This window comes from Ctenocephalides felis, unplaced genomic scaffold (assembly GCF_003426905.1).
Source record: "Ctenocephalides felis isolate EL2017-DRISC unplaced genomic scaffold, ASM342690v1 CF-g0.4_SCAFFOLD_01170, whole genome shotgun sequence".
Lineage (NCBI taxonomy): Eukaryota > Metazoa > Arthropoda > Insecta > Siphonaptera > Pulicidae > Ctenocephalides > Ctenocephalides felis.
In genome coordinates, this window is record NW_020537324.1 from 1,690,631 (window position 1) to 1,704,150 (window position 13,520).

Below are 13,520 nucleotides of genomic sequence, written 5' to 3' on the forward strand. Positions count from 1 at the left end.
CGACCCCCCACTACCATAATTTTATCTCGAACAATCACTTTTACCTGTATCTAACCTAGTTCGAGTCGTCTTAATTGCATAACAATTCATCCGTGTCGATTGAATTCGGGAGCAAATTCAATGGGAAGGAGCTGCGACACACATGACGAATAATGTATGTGATGCGGTGTGTCAGTAAGTGAGTGTTTCATCGTACAAGTGAATTTATACGTTAATTCTGAATAGCGGGCCCCGACGGGACATTGACGCTAAGAAGAAGTTTCTCTGACAACTTCACGTTAAGTGGATTTGGCAATGGCAATGCTCTGATCTGGCGAATACCTCAGCTACCTCGGCTACCTCAGCCGGCCGCCCACCGAAACTATTTCAAGTAATCCAATTCTCCGGGTTGAATCGTTGAATGCTGCGCCGTGTGTTTATACACCGGGACGCTTTGTACGTACGGAGGTACCTGTGTCAGTCAGATCAAAGGTCGCGCAGAATAAACACAATCAGCATGACTCAAACGCGAACTGATTTTTAACAAACATTCGCTCTTGATTGCTTTTCCGAACGGAAAACGCTTCCAAATGTCGCAGACGAATCTACTTTATTGTGAATTTGGATAAATTTATAATTGGATTTGCGTAGGTAGGAAGGGTTGAAAACCATTTGTATCAGTGTCCTGTCTAAAAACACCTCTTATCAATCACAAAATTTCCATAGGAAAAGGACATGATTATTCAATTAATCAAACACAATTTAGCATTAGAAATTGCTTATATAAAATTTCGTAAACAGTCTCAAAATGCATGCAAATATCATATGTTGATGTTCAAAATAAACAGATATTATATGATAACTGAATTTATGAAAGATTAAAAATTCATTTAGCTATTTGGTAACTCTAACATACTGCAATTTTTTTTTAATTCTTCTACTAGCATTGCAATCTCTCATTCATATACTAATCATAGTTCGAGAATTTTGCTCAAGGATTGGTGTATGCTTTTGTATGTTTTTTAATGTTGTTATAATTTTTTCTAAGTAAAAAATATTTGTTAGTTGAAACGTAATTAGTTTGTGAACATTGCAAGTGTGATTTATATCTAATTGTATAATTTTACTAAATTGTCGCAAAATATGATATTGTACTACTGAAAGCTTTTAATATTTTATAAATTTTATATCAATAATGCATCTGAGATCATACGCCTTTGAACATATCTTTATCCATGTATCTATTCCCCGGTAATATTTTCCTTGTCCATTCAATGCTTCCTACAAATCAACATCTGCCACATCGCGTAAAACGGTCAAAGAGAAAGTTTTTGATCTACGTTTGCAATTTTCCCAAAATCCCATAAAACAAGTAATAAAATTTTCAATTTAAAATAACCGTTTGGGGGCTTATATACAGACATGACATTGCATTCGTTTTGCGTCAGTGCAGTAAAGGAACAACTTTTCTTACCATTTGATTCAATGCTACTTTCGTGCAGGGATGAGAGAAACATGGTAATGGATTTTGAAATTGTGTCAGAAAAATAGATCTAGGGAATAGGAAACAATTTTATGTAATTGTATAATTCTTATCATATTTATGATAGTCGACGGTGTAGTGGATACTTGTCTTGATTCGATGCAAAAAATTTGATCCCTGGACAACCTGATATTATTCAATTGATACCCATGTTAGCTTAAAAATTCAGATCAAACGTAGATTTCTAATTAGAAACTATGTTACTACAACGAGTAATGACAGTGCAAATGCTATCACACCAATAATCTTTGAACAGATTTGTAGATCCAAGATCTGACCCTAGGACGAGCTCCTGATTATTATTAACATTACCATATTAGTAGCAAATGTTATTGAATAATTTGTGTATAACATGTTAACAAAATATAGGAAAGATGATGCCTTTAATTGTATGGTTTTTCAGTTGAGCATACATCATGTACAATTATCTTTCTATTACGAAATATTGTTCAACCACTAACATTGCTCAATGTTTCGCAACTTTAACTTATCTCATCCCTAGTTTGGGTCGTAGTTCAACACCAAGACGTTTATTCTGTTGGCTTTTCATCTGCCGGTCTGTGTTTCCACGTAGTGAGTTTTGTTTTGCCTCATTGCCGGAACGATGAGTATCTACCAGTCTCTTTGCAGTCTTCTTCATTCCAAACAAAACTTGTGTATTTCTTCAACCGCACTCTTGGGAACCATGACTCAAGTGTCCACAAGTAAATTGATGCTGCCGGAGAAATAATAATTGAATTTGGAAGTCGACCAACTAAATTTGAAAGAACTGGAATCAAAAGATAAATTTATAATAATCTTGCTTTGAGGTTCTATATTTTCTACAATCACCATGCTGTGTAAAATGTCAAGATTGCTGTTATTATTCGATTCAATCTTTATACATTTTCAATTTGCCTTTGATAATAATATAGAACGTAAACCAAAAGCGTAATAAACGTTCAATTTTGACGAATTGATCGTTCCATTGGGTGCCATGAAAAACTCTCATCATACGCCCGGATGCGGCATAAATCACATCAAATGTTGGCACTCGCGGAAAATGATTTTCCGGTTTTTGCAGGTCGCCCCTAAGGTGTTTTGCTTTGTCGCCTTCTTCCAAAGTTTTCTGCAATTTGCGGTAAAAGTCAGGCGAAATACCAAGATGGTATTTTCTATAATAGTCTCAATTAACGTGGATGACTTGCTTTTATTGATGATAACGGAATCGAAAAGACAATGTAGAAAGTAGGTATAGGAGAATTTAAACACCAACAATTCTGGAAAATATGTAAATACATCCATACAACATGATTGTATTTATAGCGGTGATGACATATCAGGATGAATTTACCACTTGCCTTAAGTCAAAATGGCATTTTGATTAAAATTGAAAGTAATGTGTAATAAAATTTAAGTGTAAAACTTTAATACCTTGGGTAATTTTATAAAAACCTATAAATTTTAATGTTCATTACAAATACAAAATTTTAAGTGCTATAAAAAAGTGTCTTGGTTGAAGTAAATTTATGCACTTTTAAAAGTTTTGTTGCTGTTACAATCTTAATAAAATTTTAAGCGATTCCACAGTCTATAATAATAAATTATCTTTAATGTAACTGGTTTTAATAAAAAATCTCTTATCTTTAAGAAGTCTTTAATTATCAAAGTTAACGTTCTAATCAAAAACCTCTTATTACCTAATGCCCAGGATTTTCAATCGAATGAAATCCGAGAATGAAATCCTCGCAAAGTAATCAACGGAACGTTTAGACGTTTTTGAATGGCTTTTGCTCGGATAAGACGTAATCCATCTCTGGTTTACGTATAGCAAAATAAGTAACATAAGGAAACCTTCAACTCTTTTTGAAATTGAAAAAGTTGCTCGTGATTACTTTTGTCTGCGGCATCTATGAGATTATACGATGTACATTGCCAGTGTGCGATGCACCTCGCGAAAGGAACGAAACGGAACGGAACATATATAAAACACAAACAAAGTTGGATTTACGAAGGGCAGTGTTTTTCCAACTATGTAATAATTTTTTTTAAAAAATCTGCTGCATGACATCGTGTTTTAAGACAAATTTCTGGAACCTTCCATTTCCCAATTTTCAAACCTTTAAAAATTTTTGTAAATTTTGTAAAAATTTTGATTTTTTTCAACATTCTTGAAAACCTTTGAACATTTAGAATGTTTTCTCTATAAAATATCTGATAATTTGATGTACATACGTCTAATAATCATTTTTGACCGCCTGATGTCATTTTTTTTACTTTTTGAAGTAAAACTTCTTTAGGCGCGACTAGGGTGTAAATCCGTACAAATGCAACGGAAGTGCGTTACGCCAGATAAGAGTCGATAAGATAAGAGTCGAGTGCCAATGATTCGTCATTCGCTCTCGATGATAACCTTTCTATACGGGTCGATTGTGATTAGTCGTCGTGTATGTGAATAGAGATCTGTCGTTATATGCGTGCCGGCATCAACGTTGTATGCGTACCGATATCAACAAAAAAAATCGGTATAGATAAATAGACATTTTAAAGTTACATCGTAGTACAAATCTTGATTCAATAAAAAATGCCTGAATCAGAAGAATATTTTACCCTGTTCCTTGAAAATAATAAAACAAATTAAACTTTTGTACCCGGTAATAAACGTAAGTTTATTGATTAGAAATTATTTCTATATTATTCGTAATTTCCATAAATATTGGAAGTTATCAATAGGGAAAATATTTTTTAGGCAAGACAGATATTACAGCAGTTCAAAGACTGAGATTATGTCGCCAGCGAAAAAGTAAAAAAATACGAGTAGTCATTGAATGTATGTTAATTTTAATTATATGAAGTTCTGATGAGTGAAGTTGCGAAAACAATATTTGTTTAGGCGTTGTTTAACATTATCCACAGTGTGAACAAATTTTATAGAATTTATTAATCAGCAATTACTTTATTTCTCTAATGAAGGTTCATTTCTAAATGCTAATTACAGTGACAAACCGATCATGTCATATTTGAAGTATAACTTTAATTACATTATTGTTTTTAAATATTAATTGTTTTTAAATACATATTTTTAATGCTATTTATAGTGCTATAAAATATATAATTCATAATTTATCATTACATAAATGTGTTACCATATTACTAATAAGCATTATTCAAAATTGTTATGATGTATTTATTTTTACTTAAATGCCATCTTGTACAGTAGCAAATAAGTTTTACTTCAATCGCGTGTGAACCTTACGCGCACTCTTTTTCCTGGATCTTCGAAAGCACTAGACCTGCCTTCCCAAATATTTAGTCATTTTTTCATCACATCAATAGAAGTGATATTTTTTTGAATCATTCAAATTGGCCGCTCCGTTCTCTCAAAAACTGAATTGCCATTTTTTGCACTTTTTGCTTCATATTTTCGAACCGGGTGGACCTGCCTCCTCCAAGGACTGATAAGCACATCGAATCATTCAAATCGATTAATTTGTACTCTTGAAATCGTCGACGAAAATTTGTATCCGCATATACATACATACATACTACACACGAATGTGTGTATACAACTACCATTTTTTTCTAAAGTATGCCAAAATGTTCAGAAGGCTTAGAAAGGTAAAGTTCTAGAACCATTTTCATTTTCAATTTTTTCGTGGTTGCTATGACTTAGTCTACGGAATTTAAAAAATAACCATTTTCTTCAACTAGTCACAAAAACGAAAATATTATTATAACTGAAAAATGAAATTCAACTCTTTTGACGATCTCTTGTAAAAGTAGTAAATAAGTAAGATCATATTTTTTATTGTCCCGAATGGTTTGAATCTGCACGTCTAATATTCCTATTTCAGGATGGGTATAAATTTACCTAATTTTTATCTTGGATGATTCTTTAAAATTTTCGGTTTTGTATCCATTAAAGTATTGGAATCCTTGCCCTGGCCAAGGTATTGTAAGCAGCAATATCAGTTGAAATCACATCCGATGCGACGCGCTTGAATAAAGAAAAAAGCTCGCGCGGAAACGAAACTCGATCGATTTCATATTTCGCCACAATCGGTTTTGTTTTCCGTGGTGGGTATTTCGTGGGTATTCCGAAGGATTATATGCCGAGAACTGATACTGATACTCATACTCTACTAATACTACACAATCACTCACTCGGTCGATCGTGATGCTTTATTATTGCTCACCGGCCATTAATTTATCGCCAAGGGGATTAGTTCATATGCGATAATAGCAACATCGATGAAGATGGCTTAGTACATTGAGGAGAGGTGGTATGGTGATTAATTTTGAATTATAATTATCGATAACTTATGTAGAATTATGGTCATTGAAATTGTAGCTTCGTATAATTTTCACCGAATTGCATGGAATAATGGAGATAAATGTATAAAAATAGCAACAATTATCAAAATCAAAATATCGAATACTGCCAAGCCAATCGAATATTGCGATGATCTTACAGCCACATTGATGAAAATGGCTTAGTACATTGAGGAGAGGTGCTTTAGAGATTAATTTTGAATTATAATTATCGATAACTTATGTAGAATTATGGTCATTGAAATTATAGCTTCGTATAATTTTCACCGAATTGCATGGAATAATGGAGATAAATGTATAAAAATAGCAACAATTATCAAAATCAAAATATCGAATACTGCCAAGCCAATCGAATATTGCGATGATCTTACAGCCACATTGATGAAAATGGCTTAGTACATTGAGGAGAGGTGCTTTAGAGATTAATTTTGAATTATAATTATCGATAACTTATGTAGAATTATGGTCATTGAAATTGTAGCTTCATATAATTCTCATTGAATTGCACAGAACAATGGAGATTAAAGGCCTGAATTTGTTCAGTAAATCAATACTGTATTTCTGGAGACTATGTATATAAATAGTAATTATTATCAAAATCAAAATATTCTAACTGTTATTAAATATTGTCAAGGAAATTAAGATAATTCTTCATATGCGATAATATAATAGATAATTTGTGGCTTAATGACTAATTTTGAAAAATTGCAGTATATCTTAGCAAGGGTGCATTAACTCAATAAGTACTAGGTACCCGAATAAAATTGATATTAACAATTATTTTACTTTAAACATATGTTTAGAAAATAATATCCAAATGAAAATATCGCAAAATTCTTTAATTATTTCAATTTTTCTATTCGTACCACTTCTAACAAAAAATAAAACATAAAAGTAATATTTTTCAAAACAACGTACCTTGTTAGAAAGGAGATTATCAAAGGACGAACACAAACACTTATTTGCACAATAATTATTAACTCACTTTATTCGTGAAATATTATTTATTATTAATATATTATTTATACAATAATAAATAAAATTTGTCCTTTCAAAATGTTAAATTATTGCATCTTTACTTATGTCATTTACTTCTGAATCTGTTGTCGACAGTGGTGCCAACGTATGTCGTTAACGCTTTAAATAAAACTGACCGTTTTACAAAATTCGTATATAATTAATAAAGTGATTTAATAATTATTGACTAATTAAATGTATTATTTTCACAATTATTTTTAAGTATGCTCCTTTTAATACTGTAAATGATTAAATTATTACGTTTTTTTATTTATTTACACAAAACAAGTTTCACAGTGAACTTGTTCTCAAATCGTTATTAAGTATAAAACTTGTGTGTAATTAATAAAGCAATTAAAATCATTTAGCAAATGTATTTGTTTGTGGTGTAATTGATAAAATAAGCTTTATTTAATATTCTAAATGTTTAAATTATTGCGCCTTTATTTGCAATATTAATTTCTGCTTCTATTGGCAACAATGGCGCCAGCGCACGCTCTTCGCTCTAAGTCCTTGTTGGAGGCTTATAGGATTCACATATCGTTCATATTAGATTCATATTATTGTTAATATAAAGTTTAGTTGTGTTTAGTTAATAAAGTGCTTATTATTATTATTATTATTATTGAGTAAGTAAATCTATTATTTATACAATAATATTTAAAATATGTCTCTTTTAATACTCTAAATGAAAAAATTAATGTTTTTTTTCTGGAGTCAGCTGTCAAAATGGCGCTGACGTACGTCCGAAACTGACAGCTAAAGAATTCACAAATTGTTTTTAAATTTATTGGATTAATATAAAATGTATGTGTAATTTGAAAACTCAGGTAATAATTATTGTGCAAATTAACTGTGAGCAGCATTTTTTCTTCAAATACCTAGTACAGATTGACAGAAGTTATTGCACCAATAACTTGCTAAGATGTACTGTCACTTTCAAAATTTGATTTGTTTTCTGAAGACAATTATCACAATAATAATGATGTTTTTTATTACTATTTAATCAAACAGTGATTAAAATCAGTAACTCGAAGCGTGATTTTAAATTGAACGGCTCCTTGAATAATTTACCATTTAGCCTCTTTGCTCCTTCGCATTAATTCATCTACTTGTCTTGATAATCTATCCGAGTATCATCTATAATGGGGTCTCATCTGTCTTGAATTGTTTTTGATTGCCGATATCATTCGTACTCTCACAATTGGGATACAAAAGCTTAACACTGTTTGTTTGTTTGGAAACACATTATACAAATTGTTAGTAGAATAAAATTGTCATCCTCTCTGTATTTTGATTTATCACAAATGTAGATTCTTTCTCATTATCGTCGTATCAATCATGCACGTCGACTTCTCTGAATATATTGGGGTAACATTCTAAACGAAAATGTGATATTGTGCGTTCTAGTTATCTTTGGATGTCGATGTTTGCAGAACATCAGAATGTAATGATTCTGCTTCTACATCTGGATGATATTTGATGGATCCCTCGAGAGTAAGCCTGGAAACGCGTTCGCAAATATTTGTATCGATAACTTCGCATAAGTTAATGTCAGGGGTAGGGAACATTGTCACAATAAGTAATAAGCAATATTACTCTTTAATATTTTTCTTGCTAAATGTAGCATTATTGAAACTAATCGCATTGATTTTGATAAAGATTTCTACAACAATATTTAAATATGCGACTTCCTTTAAAAGTCCTCTGAATTCCCATTCGGTTATTTATTCAGTAATTTATATGTGAACCGTTTCGGATTTCATAACTTTTTATTATATACTGAAATTTGTTGGGTTGAACAAAATTTTCAAAAAAAGACTCAATTCAATGATTAAATTTTGCTTGTAGAATCGTTAACTTATTTTCAGGACTAATAAAACATATGGACTAAACAACTTTCCTAGATAGCCCAAATGTGATTGATATCTTCAGTTGATAATTAACTGAATTTTAATTACTATGCTATTTAAGTATACTTTGTTTATTCACCAGTTTAGGAAGAAAATGATATATTTAATACGTACAAGTAATATACCTAATTTAATTTGGTGTATTCATCTAGTCTAGATATTTCTTCGTCTTATTAAAATAAGATAATGAAACTTTAAGCAAAATGTTTATCTATTGAATTGAAGTTTTGTATAAATTAATAATTTCTGAAAACATTTTATTATAAATGCATGCTTTTAGAAACTTTATATGTTAAATGCAAAAAAAGACAAAGACAAACACAAATTATTGTGCACTAACTGAAACAAAATCTATAGAAAATATAATTTATATGTTTGCAGTATATGCTAGTATATGTTTAAAGTTTAAACGCAAACTAACAACCAAAAAACAAGAATAATGTCAACAATGTTATTCTATAGACATTTACTAAGAATTATAATTTAGTTTTTTTTGACAACAATCATAACTTAAGAAGCCCATAAACAGTTGATTCCTTAATGGTCTGTTTTTGTTTTTTATAAAGGGTCCACCAAATAACTTTTTTGAAAATGCTATAAAAAAATTTTGAATATTTTTTTCAAATTTATTTTTTCATTTGAAAGTACATATGGTTGACAATGGAAAATAATTTAAAAAAACTAAGCAAAAATAAAAAAGTACTATATATTAGAACAAAATTTAAAAAGAAAAGATGATAGATAGTGGAGCCTGTAGATCGAATTCCAAACGGTTGCTCTATTTTTATGTGATGAATTTACTTTTACAATTTTTGTAATATCAATGGAAATCTTATTGATGCAGCAATGCCGGGTAAGCGCTATTTTCACTTGGAAATATTGTTATATATACTTCCAAGTAAAAACCGATGTCACTGTTGCTTTGACATCAGGCTCCATAAGACGGGTGTAGTGAACCTCTGGTTTCCAGAACTTTTATAGCTCTAACCACCAACCTACGAGTTTTCTAGGAATCATAATCAATTAGGCTATTTTTGCTGGATTTTTTCCAATGTTCTCGTTTCCTCATCCCTGTAAGAGATACGAGTATGTTAATATCGAGTACAATCGCTGGCGCGCGCCTATGCGGAATTGGATTGTGTTTAAATAACGTTCCCTTTCATTATGCATTTGCGTTCTGCTAGTATGTATTAACCGCCTCTACCTACTATACTACTAATATGCCTTCTGCGACTTACAATTTACCTACCGATGTTTGCTCTGAACACAATGTCTTAATACGACAGAATTATGTGCAGACGTACTTGCCAATTATTACAACGTTATAGTAATCTGGGAATGGATGTAAGACTTAATCAATGATCTTTAGGGGGATAATTATTAGTTGAGGATTAATTAACATTGTTCTGATTGAACCGGTTGTAATAAATACAAGTTACATACATTACAATTGTAAAACACAATATAGACATTTTAACCCAGCAATTCTTTTATTTTTTTTTCAAAATATATGCAAAAGACGTTTCGCCGAAGGATGTTTCATTCATATAAAAAAAAATAATTTTACTCAAATATGCTTTGGCGATAGCAATAAAATTGTATAACATCATAATGCATTTTGTCTATATACTTTTGCAAAAAAGAATGCAGTTGTGTATAATATCTCAAGCGTACAGTATAAAAATACATATACTTTTTTATATGTATAAATGCACCAAATGAATACAGTCTATTACATTTTTAATTTATTATTTGCATCTGAAAATTATCATGCAAATTTAATTTGAGCTCATTGTTTGCTGATGCTTTCGAGCAATAATTATTTTTCAATGACTATGGACATAATTATTCATCATTTATATAATAGTTACCTAATTGGTTTAATAATCAAATCATTTAAACTAACAACACATTCAATCGATTTTAAACCGCCATTTCACTAATTACAAACTCGCTACAAAATTTTTCATACTACCGTAATTTGCTTGGGGCGGAATTGATAAATATCTCTGTCTGTCTGTCTCCAATTTACATAATAAAACTTGAATATTTACATAAATACTAATTCAGAATTTAAATTCATTTCTAACCTACAATCGTTTTTTACGGTAGCTGGATCTAACAAAGGGACTGGAAAAAATCTTATTTTTCATCAATGTTTATATTACAAATTCCAATTAGGGAAAAAAAATATATCCGTCTTGTGACAATGACATCACACTGTGCATTGTGAAGATTCAGAAAGGATTCATTGGACAAACAAAACTCGGTTCAGAGGTGACAGTTATTGTGATGCCTTAATCTTCAACATCTCATTCTGAATGCTCCGCATTATTATATATTTCATACATAAAACATCTACTACGACTTTGTTAGTGGCCTGGGATTGTTCAACTTGGAAAAAAGGGTAGGAAGTATCAAACTAATTGAAAAATAATATGGAAAGAAATATTGAACTCAATTTCTTGGAAGAAATGGTATACTATAAATTGTACCGGATCAAGTAAACATGTGCTTCAACATAATTGAGCTTAAGGTAATAAAATATATTTGAACAGATTGTGAGTGAAATTTAAGATTTATATAGTACTCTAAAAAATTATGTGCTAGAAATTTTATTCACGGTTACAGTTCCAAAGTTTAAACGCAGAAAAAAAAATAACCACAATAACTGAAAAATGGTCCCAATTTGACCAAAGCTCTAAGTTGTACTTAAAGGCTTTCAAACTTATTGGCATTTTTTTCATTTTTTTTGTTCAATACTATCATTCAATCTCGGCTTGTCCTTGTGTTCTGGGACACCCTGTAAATTGAGCACAGAACGTGATTTTTTTCTTTTGAATATCCTAGGATGACAATTATTATACCAATACTGTATATATATATACTAGTGTGTTTGTATATACAATATGTATGTATTTACGATAGTGTGTTCAAGTGACTTTCCTCCATGTATGTTTTGAGCAACCAGTGTATTATATGTATATTAACCCTTATTGAATGTTCGGACTTAGCAAAACAAATTTGACAAGGTTTAAAAGCGGTTTCCCCTTTTAGCGTTCGCTACCCTCTAAAGCGTTTTGGTTGTTCAACTTTGAGAAGAATTTTCAGGTCTTAACCCGACCCATATTTCCACATATAAGACGAGTTTTCGTGTAGTTATTCATTAGCATTAATTTATCATTCGGAAATGGCCTTGGATACGACAGATCCGGATCCAGTTGAGATATTCGTATTAAGGAGATCAGAAGTTTGATTTGAATTGGCTCAAGTACTTATAGTCAGATCCTAATAGATACTCTTATATCTTACATCACTATATTTTTGAAATAATGATATCTTCTGTACCTGAGAAGAAGCCCAATTAAATAAATCATGAATATATTACATTTAATAATTGATGTAAATCTTACTGTAGGTAACATGAAAATTACTATCGAATTTTATCGTTTTTTTTTGGTTCTATGGGTGCGAAAGTATTTATTCTCCCCAAAATTTCTTCCAATCCGGCCCTGTATCTGTAAGAAACACGTCGTGTTCACAAAGCCCCGCATCTCGATTGCTTTGTGCCCTTACTTGAGGACCTATTGTGTTACATCAAATTGAATTGTATTGTAAGGTTTGTTATTAATAACCCGCTACCATCGCAACGCCGCCGTTAATTTCTTGATTTTACAAATGAATTTCAGATTTGGCGTTGTATACATTTCGGTATTGTTCAGCAAAGAAAGAAAAATGAAAAATTCTAAGGCGAAATTTTATGAATGCATAAATAAATGTGTGTATTATTGTAGTTCAAGAAAGGAAAGTGGATGTGGTGTTATGAATAGTAGAAAAGCGTGCTATTGTTTTGAGAACTTTTATTGTTGTATTTAGTCCAATGTTTGTAGAAATCTCAAAAGTAAGAGGATGCAAGGATTTATTCATGGTAGATAATAATTTATAACTGAAGCTTTTGAAGTTGTTTCACGAGATTTTTTGTCACAAATACACATTCTTAATATCTTTTGCCTTCAATAGTGGACCAGCTATTAAAATTGTTCATACTCTATGTAGTTTTCACGAGCTTATGTTCAAAATTTGAAGTTGTTAAGAAAATTCTTTGGTTCTAAGTTTTGAGGCAACTGACTGATGTATATATTTCAAACATTTTTATTTTTTGGTAGGCTAAATTTTCGCACACAATTATTTCACTTATTACTTACAGCCGAATGGATCTTTAACCTCAGCATGTGTATAATTAGATTTATTCAAATAGCTCCAGTGTTCGTCGAGAAGCATTTAATACAGGCGTTTAGCATGATAATTGCATATACGGCCTACACGTGAAATCCAATGCCTCTGATTTATGCAAAGTGCAAATTCCTCACTCAGATGAAATTCGTTGGTCTGATAATTGCTTTCCCTATCGTAAACACACATTTACGATCGAATGCGTATATATTCACCGAACTACAGTAATAGACTTCGAACAGCTGAACAATTTGAGCAAATTGTTCTGTACCGATTCCAGAGGAGGTAATTACATGATAAATCAGTTATTGACTACTTGGAAGATGGAGTTGTACGATTGAACCACTGTCTTGAATTACTGTTGCTTAAGACGATGCTGTCGTCAATAATATTTGAAGGAGAAGTGGTGTTCTATTTACTAATTATTAGAAGTTCCTGGTTCGATACGCGCTTTGGAGACCCTGATGACAATTAGTTGTGACTTTGGTTTATACTTGAAAATATAGATGGAAATATACCGTTCG

General features: G+C 31.2%; 1 protein-coding gene across 1 annotated transcript in view; it reads left to right on the top strand.

Moving 5' to 3' along the window:
* LOC113365888 (E3 ubiquitin-protein ligase TRIM9-like) overlaps nt 1–13,520 on the top strand; it is a 306,827-nt gene that overhangs the window by 128,559 nt on the left and 164,748 nt on the right. The gene's annotated exons all lie outside the window — the stretch shown is intronic.